The sequence below is a fragment of the Salvelinus namaycush genome, chromosome 31 (assembly GCF_016432855.1).
Source record: "Salvelinus namaycush isolate Seneca chromosome 31, SaNama_1.0, whole genome shotgun sequence".
NCBI classification, from domain to species: Eukaryota; Metazoa; Chordata; class Actinopteri; order Salmoniformes; family Salmonidae; genus Salvelinus; species Salvelinus namaycush.
The window spans coordinates 17,607,009-17,618,301 of record NC_052337.1 but is presented as its reverse complement, the minus strand read 5'-3'; the positions used below and the strand labels follow the sequence as shown (position 1 = coordinate 17,618,301).

General features: G+C 45.2%; 1 pseudogene; it reads right to left on the bottom strand.

Moving 5' to 3' along the window:
• Window positions 1-306: 306 nt before the first annotated feature.
• Window positions 307-1,973, bottom strand: LOC120026245 (annotated as a pseudogene).
• Between the last annotated feature and the right edge of the window lie 9,320 nt (window positions 1,974-11,293).

The following is an 11,293-nucleotide window of genomic DNA, read 5'->3' as shown; positions in this document are numbered from 1 at the left end:
TTTCACTTTATTCATTAAAAGTATGTGGAACTCGAAGTACGCTGTGCCTTGGTCCGACCATCATTATTACGAACAATGTGACACTTTTAGAACATTAGAATAATAAAGAATGGATATAAATGCGTGGTACTAACAGGGAGTGTCTGAATTTCCATAGAGAATGTTTTATTTTGTTATTATGTTTCACTTTTATAATGTTACATGGTGCATAGTGGCTGAATAACAGATCAAGCTTGATTATTTCACAGAGGACCAGCTTCATTTGAATTCCACTGGACTGTCACTGGAGAATTCAGAAGAACAATCTCAAGATCTTGGGCTTGAAGACCTGCGTCTTGCTGCCGTCCATTTTCTCGACCAGCCCTCCAGGTCCTCCAGGGCTCTATCCATCTTGTCCTTGGGGACTTCCACACCCATGATCTTAGGTATCAACAGCTGAAACACAAAGACAGCCTTTTGTCATGTACAACCCAAATGTGTTGGATTGGAAACATGATATTATGCCATGAAAAACGAGAAGGCATGAGATCAGACAACCTCCTCTCTCAAAATCTAACATAACAAGATACTTGGACACTGAGATACAAAACAGCTCTGTATCAAATGCTTATAACATTGCTTGTTGCAATGCAGAAGAAGAGTGGGATGTCAATTTTCTAACCTGTGAAAATCGAAGAGCCACATTCAATCACACCTGCTTTGGCAATGTGTACGCTGCAATCTAACTACTGGCTGCGCACACACATCTAACATCGAAAACTGGAAGCATTTACCTGTTTAAAATAATACCATTATAATTTAACCTTTATTTAACTAGGCAAGTCAGTTAAGAACAAATTCTTATTTACAATGACCCCAGACAAATCCGGACAACGCTGGGCCAATTGTGCGCCGCCCTATGGGACTCCCAATCACAGCCAGATGTGATGCAGCCTGGATTTGAACTAGGGACTTCAGGGACACCTCTTGCACTGAGATGCAGTGCCTTAGACCTCTGTGCCACTCAGGAGCAAGTTATTACCTGAATCAACTTGGTGCATGACTATTTGACCACAGGAAAAAGGTATGCTTAAGCTACTGAGTCAATATTGCTATCCGGGTTTACTGAATGAAGTCCAAAGTTCTTCATCAAAGTACAATGTGAAAACAACTCTACATTCGATCTTGTAGTAGCATCACCTACCCTGAGCCAATACATCTTGGAGCCATGCATACGTATTCCCATGTGCTGCCAGGACAGTTATTCATTGACACAGGCGTGCTTCTGCAGGTCAGCTGGATACCTCGTAGCGGGCCCCGGACTGGGGACCCTCGTAGCAGGCTCCGGACTGGAGGGCGCCTCTGGAAGCTCCGGACTGAAGGGCGCCTCTGGAAGCTCCGGACTGAAGGGCGCCTCTGGAAGCTCCGGACTGAAGGGCGCCTCTGGAAGCTCCGGACTGAAGGGCGCCTCTGGAAGCTCCGGACTGAAGGGCGCCTCTGGAAGCTCCGGACTGAAGGGCGCCTCTGGAAGCTCCGGACTGAAGGGCGCCTCTGGAAGCTCCGGACTGAAGGGCGCCTCTGGAAGCTCCGGACTGAAGGGCGCCTCTGGAAGCTCCGGACTGAAGGTCGTCTCTGGAGGCTTCGGGCTGGAGGCCGACGCTGGAGGCTCCGGACTGGAGGGCGACGCTGGAGGCTCCGGACTGGAGGGCGACGCTAGACTCACCAGGCTGGGGAAACACACAGGAGACCTGGTTCTGGGAACAGGCACAGGACTCACCAGGCTGGGGAGACATACAGGAGGCCTCTTCCTTGGCCGAGGCACCGGATACACTGGGCTGTGGGGGAGCACTGGAGATCTGGTGCGTAGCCTTGGCACCACTCCTCCAGGCTGAAAGCCCACTCTAGCCCGGCACCTCCAGAGCGCAGGCACAGCTCGAATCGGGCTGTGGGGGAGCACTGGAGCTTAGCACTTGCACCGCTCCTCTTGGCTGCATGCACCCCTTAGCCCGGCACGTGCAGGGAGCTGGAACAGGCCGCACTGGGTTCTCCTGGCGAACTGGGGAAACTGTGCCTAGAGCCGGCGCAGGACTCACCGGGCTGTGGAAGCGCACTGGAGGTCTGGAGCGCCAAGCTGGCACAAGACGTGCAGGGCTGGGGAGGCGCACAGGAGGCCTGGTGCGTGGGGCTGGCACAGTCTTCACCAGACGGCTAGCACGCACCTCAGGACGAGTATGGAGAGCTGACTCAGGTGACATCAACTCAAGGACACGCTCCGTAGGGCGAATGTCGTGCCTCATGCACTTGCTTGCTAGCTAGCCAACTACGGATAAATTACAGTCACGTCAAACAGTGCAGCCAGAATAACAGCAAATTAGCTCCATTTGCTTTTGTTTAAGCTGTTTTCTAGTGACATTTATTTTGACACATCCATAACAATGAGCTAATGATGCGCGATTTCGCCTGGTGTAGAAAATGTGCTCTCTAGTCAGGACACTGTTGTTCAGAGGAGCTAGCCAACAACACAGCTAACGCGATGACTTCAAGATGACGCTGGAAAGACAGCAAACTAGTTGCACTTTGTTTCTTTGACCTGTTTTCTATTGATATTTCTTTGTATATATCCATTAAAATGATTCTGATTCATGATTTCGACTGGCTGAGAAAAGCTGCCTGCCTGTTTGCTCATCCCGTCTCCCGACATGTGCATTACTATGGGACAGCTGGAGATTAAATTTGAATATTGAAACAATGTTGCAAAAGTCGGAGAGACAGACAGCTAGGTTTATACAAATCTCCGCTGTTGAAAACGTAATGATAGTCTAAAAGAAATGTGAGATCATGTCTAGATGCTTTTTATCATGGAGATCAAGTTAATCAATTGCCTGGCTGGGCTGATGAGACAGTGGATTGCACAGTCAGATGGAACAGAGTAAATAGGCATTTATTTATTTTAAATTTTACCCCCTTTTCTCCCCAATTTTCGTGGTATCCAATTGCTAGTAATTACTATCTTGTCTCATCGCTACAACTCCCGTACGGGCTCGGGAGAGACGAAGGTCGAAAGCCATGCGTCCTCCGAAACACAACCCAACCAAGTGTAACGGATGTGAAATGGCTAGCTAGTTAGCGGTGGTGCGCGCTAATAGCGTTTCAATCGGTTACGTCACTCGCTTTGAGACCTTGAAGTAGTGGTTCCCCTTGCTCTGCAAGGGCCTCGGCTTTTGTGAAGCGATGGGTAACGATGCTTCGTGCGTGACTGTTGTTGATGTGTGCAGAGGGTCCCTGGTTCGCGCCCGTGTCGGGGCGAGGGGACGGTCTAAAGTTATACTGTTACATTGATGCTGTTGACCCGGATCACTGGTTGCTGCGGAAAAGGAGGAGGTCGAAAGGGGGGTGAGTGTAACGGATGTGAAATGGCTAGCTAGTTAGCGGTGGTGCGCGCTAATAGCGTTTCAATCGGTTACGTCACTCGCTTTGAGACCTTGAAGTAGTGGTTCCCCTTGCTCTGCAAGGGCCGCAGCTTTTGTGGAGCGATGGGTAACGACGCTTCGTGGGTGACTGTTGATGTGTGCAGAGGGTCCCTGGTTCTACTGTTACACAAGCCGCACTGCTTCTTAACGTCCTAGATTTAGCCAGTGATAATTTGTGGAATAGACACCGGGTGGAATGCATTTCTATCAGTGGATTCGTTTAGCTGCGACAGTGGATTCGTTTCTATCATTTATTTAATATCTCAATGTTCAAAGTTTAGCCGATTTCAACAACATGCACTCAATTAGTATTTTGTAGCATTCCCTTTAAATTGTTTAACTTGGGTCCAACGTTTCGGGTAGCCTTCCACAAGCTTCCCACAATAAGTTGGGTGAATTTTGGGCCATTCCTCCTGACAGAGCTGGTGTAACAGAGTCAGGTTTGTAGGCCTCCTTGCTCGCACATGCTTTTTCAGTTCTGCCCACAAATTTCCTATAGGATTGAAGTCAGGGCTTTGTGATGGCCACTCCTGTCACGAATCCCGTCGAAGATGGTGCCTCTTCCTGTTCGGGCGGCGCTCGGCGGTCGTTGTCACCGGCCTACTAGCTGCCATCGATTCCCTTCTTTTTGTTTCTGTTAGTTTGGGCTGATTGTGTACACCTGTTTTGAGTTTAGTTTTGTGGGTAGGCTATTTAAGGGCAGTAGGCCCACCGGCTTTTGTGCGGGCTTGTTTTTCTGTTCGTTGGTGTTGGAATTTAGGTGGATGCTATTTTTCCGGACAGTTTAGTCCTGTGTGTTTGGACTGGTATTTTTCATGCGCCTGTGTGTTGGGCATGACCGTTTTCACTGTCGTCAGGAATAAAAATCCACGTTCTGAACTAACCTGTTCTCTGCGCTTGACTCCTCCACCCAGTAATCCTAGAGGTTCTGACAGCTCCAATACCTTGACTTTGTTGTCCTTAAGCCATTTTGCCACAACTTTGGAAGTGTGCTTGGGGTCATTGTCCATTTGGAAGACCCATTTGCGACCAAGCTTTAACTTGTTGCTTCAATATATCCACATAATTTTCCAGCCTCATGATGCCATCTATTTTGTGAAGTGCACCAGTCCCTCCTGCAGCAAAGCACCCCCACAACATGATGCTGCCACCCCCGTGCTTCACGTCGGGATGGTGGTCTTTGGCTTGCAAGTGTCGTGTCTTTGACTATGCCAGATTAATTGCTATGACATGCTATTCTATAAAATAATTTCTCCGTAATTAATATTACCTGATTGAACTAATCATGTAAATATTAATTAACTAGAGAGGGACACCACGAAAGAATATTTATAGAGCTGTTATCTTTCGAATAAACTCTTAAAGATTTAGTAATAGTTTACATCCATAGCAGTCACCTTAATCGTCATTTTATTCAGTCTCATCTGAAAGTGGTAAATCCTTGATTATCTGCAAGAATCCTGGCTAACAAGTTGAATCAGCAATACAAAATTGGGTTTAATTATTTATTTACTAAATACCTAACTAATCACACAGAATCACACATATACAATTAAATCATAACTTGATTACAAAGTGCCGTCATACAGAAAAACGTCCCTAGCGGGCGGAATAGATATGACAGCTTGTTACACAAAGAAAAGGGGCGGGATTTTAGTGAAAGAGCGGGAGACTGGAACAGAGGCGAAGCTGTGCTATCGTAAATACAGTATCTTATGCATTCTAAATTACCGCCCATTTGAAGAAGGAAAATGCAATAAATATTTACTCTGAGCTGCGCTTCAGTAGGTTGGTGGTAGATGGACCGTGTCGCCAACCCGAGTCCTCTGTCCTTTGAAGAATGTCTCTGGTGATCACTGGATACGTTGGAGTAACGTCGTGTGTAGTAGACGGGATACTCTGACTGTCCTTCCTAACCTACGTTTGTAGCCGCTGTTGCTAACTCAACGGCTAGGAGGTATCCCTTCTGTAGTGAATACGAGTTCAAAGTTCATACCATTTGCAACCAAAGTCCATGCTGATGTTGGCTTAGTTCTGTAGTTATTGTCTGAACCATTCTGACATCGGATCGTCATCCTAGCGTCCCGGGAACAGAAAGTTATATTTTTGTCAATGGCTTTTATAGTGGAGGGAGAGGGGTGTGTCTGAAAAGTCTATTACCCGTGTCTCTTCACAGGGGCGGGCCCCTAGTTGAGCAGAAGCCCAAACTTATGAAAACACAAATCTCTCATTTGGAAGCTAAAATTACATTTAATCTCTTCACAAATAATTTCATATTCAAACATTTGAATTAAACAACAATTCCATGTGAATCCGATACCTCTGACGTTTAGACTTTCCACAGTAGAGTTTATGTCATTCTATCATTGATGAGAATGTGTCAGAGGGCAACCGAACTGACATAATATATCTTAAGTACCACCGCATATGTTCAGTTGGTCGGATTACCAGAATATAGTTCATTCCCCCCCACTTTCTGATGTCCCCAGAATCTCTATGTTAACCAAGGGGTTTTCTTATGTCACATCAGTAGGGAAGAGAAAAAGGGGGAAAGAGGTATTTATGACTGTCATAAACCTACCCCCACTGCCAACGTCATGACACAAGCCTCCCTCTTTTTCCTCCAAACATAACGATGGTCATTATGGCCAAACAGTTCTATTTTTGTTTCATCAGACCAGAGGACACTGGGATTCTCTGCCTCTAAACCTATTACAGGAGCTGAATCACTGGCTTACTGGTGCTCTTTCATGCCGTCCCTAGGAGGGGTGCGTCACTTGAGTGGGTTGAGTCACTGACGTGATCTTCCTGTCTGGGTTGGCGCCCCCCTTTGGTTGTGCCGTGGCGGAGCTCTTTGTGGGCTATACTCGGCCTTGTCTCAGGATGGTAAGTTGGTGGTTGAAGATATCCCTCTAGTGGTGTGGGGGCTGTGCTTTGGCAAAGTGGGTGGGGTTATATCCTTCCTGTTTGGCCCTGTACGGGGGTATCATCGGATGGGGCCACAGTGTCTCCTGACCCCTCCTGTCTCAGCCTCCAGTATTTATGCTGCAGTAGTTTATGTGTCGGGGGGCTAGGGTCAGTTTGTTATATCTGGAGTACTTCTTCTGTCTTATCCGGTGTCCTGTGTGAATTTAAGTATGCTCTCTCTAATTCTCTCTTTCTCTCGGAGGACCTGAGCCCTAGGACCATGCCTCAGGACTACCTGGCATGATGACTCCTTGCTGTCCCCAGTCCACCTGGCCGTGCTGCTGCTCCAGTTTCAACTGTTCTGCCTGCGGCTATGGAACCCTGACCTGTTCACCGGACGTGCTACCTGTCCCAGACCTGCTGTTTTCAACTCTCTAGAGACCGCAGGAGTGGTAGTGATACTCTTAATGATCGGCTATGAAAAGTAAACTGACATTTTCTCCTGAGGTGCTGACTTGCTGCACCCTCGACAACTACTGTGATTATTATTATTTGACCATGCTGGTCATTTATGAACATTTGAACATCTTGGCCATGTTCTGTTATAATCTCCACCCGGCACAGCCAGAAGAGGACTGGCCACCCCTCATAGCCTGGTTCCTCTCTAGGTTTCTTCCTAGGTTTTGGCCTTTCTAGGGAGTTTTTCCTAGCCACCGTGCTTCTACACCTGCATTGCTTGCTGTTTGGGGTTTTAGGCTGGGTTTCTGTACAGCACTTTGAGATATCAGCTGATGTACGAAGGGCTATATAAATACATTTGATTTGATTTGGACATTTCTCCAAAAAGTACGATCTTTGTCCCCATGTGCAGTTGCAAACCGTAGTGTTTTTTTTATGGCGGTTTTGGAGCAGTGGCTTCTTCCTTGCTGACCGGCCTTTCAGGTTAGGTCGATATAGGACTCGTTTTACTGTGAATATAGATACTTTTGTACCTGTTTTGTATCAGCATCTTCACAAGGTCCTTTGCTGATGTTCTGGGACTGATTTGCACTTTTCGCATCAAAGTACGTTCATTTCTAGGAGACAAAACACGTCTCCTTCCTGAGCGGTATGACGGCTGCGTGGTCACATGGTGTTTATACTTGCGTACTATTGTTTGTACAGATGAAAGTGGTACCTTCAGGCGTTTGGAAATTGCTCCAATGGATGAACCAGACTTGTGGAGGTCTACAATAATTTTTCTGAGGTCTTGGCTGATTTCTTTTGATTTTCCTATGATGCCAATCAAAGAGGCACTGAGTTTGAAGGTAGGCCTTGAAATACATCCACAGGTACATCTCCAATTGACTCAAATTATGTCAATTAGCCCATCAGAAGCTTCTAAAGCCATGACATAATTTTCTGGAATTTTCCAAGCTGTTTAAAGGCACAGTCAACTTAGTGTATGTAAACTTCTGACCCAATGGAATTGTGATACAGTGAATTATAAGTGAAATAATCTGTAAACAATTGTTGGAAAAATTATTTGTGCCATGCACAAAGTAGATGTCCTAACCGACTTGTCAAAACTATAGTTTGTTAACAAGAAATTTGTGGAGTGGTTGAAAAACGGGTTTTAATGACTCCAACCTAAGTGTATGTAAACTTCCGACTTCAACTGTACATATTGAACTTCCATCCTCTCAGGCCAGGGCACAACATGGAATGAATTAATGATTGGATCAGAATCACAGCTATAATCATTGGCTAGTACAGAGAATTAAGTCAATCCACAAGTCCAAATCCCTATCAATGGCTAATTTAGGAAAGGGACAATTTTAGCTAGCTAGCCACTGGAGGACAACAACACAACAAGATGCAACAATTGAAGTTGTTTCTGTCAATGATGTATGCTCTCAATGCGATTTGAGAGGAGTGACACCAAATCCAAACTGGCTTCCCTTGACACTTTTTTTTTCGGTGTGCCAGGACCATTCACAGTTGAGCTTGCTCAGTTTAGCTCAACACTAATTGGCTATTACTTCATACTTTTTTTATCAAGGAAGGACAAACGCTTGCTGGCTTCCCTTGCATTCAATGCTACGGGCGGCAACTATGTCATACTTTTTATGACCAGACAGCATCAGATAGATTGCCTACACATACAGAGACAGAGAGGTGCTGTTTTGCTCGCTTGGATGCATTCTCTGGTGAGATACATTCAGCCTCTGGTGAATTGAATGAAAATTATGAAACAGAGAGATGAAAGACATTTTTTACATGTTTTTTTCTTGGTACATTTATTGGGGAAAGCCTGGCATCCATGAATACAAGCCTTGGTATAAAAGGAATGATCAACTCGGGGCTCTATGAATTCTCTGTAAAATATTGCAACTCTGTGGAAGGTTAGTTCCACTCCGCTAGCGCTTGGAAAACACCTTCCACATCATTCATTATTTTCCATAGAACGCATAGCCCGTCGTTGATTATCCCTTACATAATTTGTTTTGCTGATACTCATACTGGACCATATAGCCTACTGGTTTGGGATACTTTCACCCCTAATTTAGATATGTTTCTGCTTATAATTTCCGCCATTTGGTAGGCTATATTATAATTTCCGAAATTTGGTTGGCCATTTCTTTGTCAACTATAGTTAGATACATGCAGCTTCTCTTCTGTCATTACTTGTTGCCCTAGAAGACTAAATAAAGTAGTGCTCACCAGGATAATGTCTTACAACGATAGAATGAACCCATTAGCTAGTAATCTAGTTAACACCGGTAAAGTTGTCTGTTTCATTTAGGGACTGGGGAGAAAACGCAATTACTCCCAAACTGGAAAACAATTCCTGTGCAAAACATTTTTATGTAATGTTTGACCGGTTTTAAGGAAATGAAGAGCTGAGAAAATGATTAAACATGTTTCATGACTTCAGTTCATCTTGGGTGCATATTTTATGTGGTTGAAATATTGTCTGCTTCAGTGGAGGATCCTCAGAGGAGGAAGGGGAGGACCATCTTCCTCAGTGAATTTCATTCCTCAATGAAGTTATCCTTTTTCGATGAAACTATACTAAATATAATCACGTCACCAAATAATTTGTTGAAACACACTATTTTGCAATGAAGCACTCTGCAGGGTAGCACCATGGTGTAGCCGGAGGACAGCTACTGTAGCTTCTGTTCTCCTCTGGGTACATTGACTTCAATAAAAAACCTAGGAGGCTCATGGTTCTCACACCTTTCCATAGACTTAAACAGTAATTATGACAACTTCTGGAGGACGTCCTCCAACCTATCAGAGCTCTTGCAGCATGATCTGACATGTTGTCCACCCCAAAAAAGGATCAGAGAGTGAATCTAGTACTGAAATCCTAAGCTGCTAGCTAGCTAGCACCGCAGTGCATAAAATGTGGTGAGTAGTTGACTCAAAGAGAGAGAAAGACAAGAGTTGAACAGTTTTGAACAAATTAATTTCTTTGAAAATTAAGGAAAAGCAAGAGCGAGAGATATTTGGTAATTTTTTTTCAGTTTCACTTACTTAGCCTACTCAAACACCCTGCTCAAACATAGGGAATCTATGTTAGCTAGCTGGCTATGACTATCCAACACAACACTTGAACTCTTCCAAGTCAAGGTAAGCTTTTGGTTTTACGAATTTATTGCCACCGGGGCCTGCCGGTGTAAGTGCTAAACTGCTTACTGACTGTACACTGTAATGTTGCTGCATGATTGTAGCGGGTTTACTAACTAACACGTTAGTTCTATTAGCTATGATTACTATGACGTTACTTTAGCTAATATTGTGACAACGATGTAGGCTGTGTGTAGCGGTTATGATATGGTTTGGATTTTTTATTTTTTGCCTGGTCACGTACAGCTGATGTGATGTGCATTGAAGTCCACAAGCGAAGGGACAATGTGAGAGGAGAGCACATAGATGCGAGAAGGAATACAACGTGGCTGCTATGAAAGCGAACTGTGTTTATGTATCTACTTCCGGCGCCGACAGAGATGGCCGCCTCGCTTCGCGTTCCTAGGAAACTATGCAGTATTTTGGTTTTTTTACGTGTTATTTCTTACATTGGTACCCCAGGTAATCTTAGGTTTCATTACATACAGTCGGGAGGAACTACTGAATATAAGAGCAACGTCAACTCACTATCATTACGACCAGGAATATGACTCTCCCAAAGCGGATCCTGTGTTTTGCCTTCCACCCAGTACAATGGATCGGATCCCAGCCGGCGACCCTAAACAACGACGCCGTAAAAGGGGCAAACGAAGCGGTCTTCTGGTCAGGCTTCGGAGACGGGCACATCGCGCTCCACTCCCTAGCATACTACTCGCCAATGTCCAGTCTCTTGACAACAAGGTTGATGAAATCCGAGCAAGGGTAGCATTCCAGAGAGACATCAGAGACTGTAACGTTCTTTGCTTCACGGAAACATGGCTCACTCGAGAGACGCTAACAGAGTCGGTGCAGCCAGCTGGTTTCTTCACGCATCGCACCGACAGAAACAAACATCTTTCTGGTAAGAAGAGGGGCGGGGGGGTATGCCTTATGATTAACGAGACGTGGTGTGATCATAACAACATACAGGAACTCAAGTCATTCTGTTCACCTGACTTAGAATTCCTCACAATCAAATGTCGACCGCATTATCTACCAAGGGAATTCTCTTCGATTATAATCACAGCCGTATATATTCCCCCCCAAGCAGACACATCGATGGCCCTGAACAAACTTTATCTGATTCTTTGTAAACTGGAAACCACACACCCTGAGGCTGCATTCATCGTAGCTGGGGATTTTAACAAGGCTAATCTGAAAACAAAACTCCCTAAATTCTATCAGCATATCGATTGTGCTACCAGGGCTGGTAAAACCCTGGATCATTGTTATTCTAACTTCCACGACGCATATAAGGCCCTCCCCCGCCCTCCTTTCGGAAA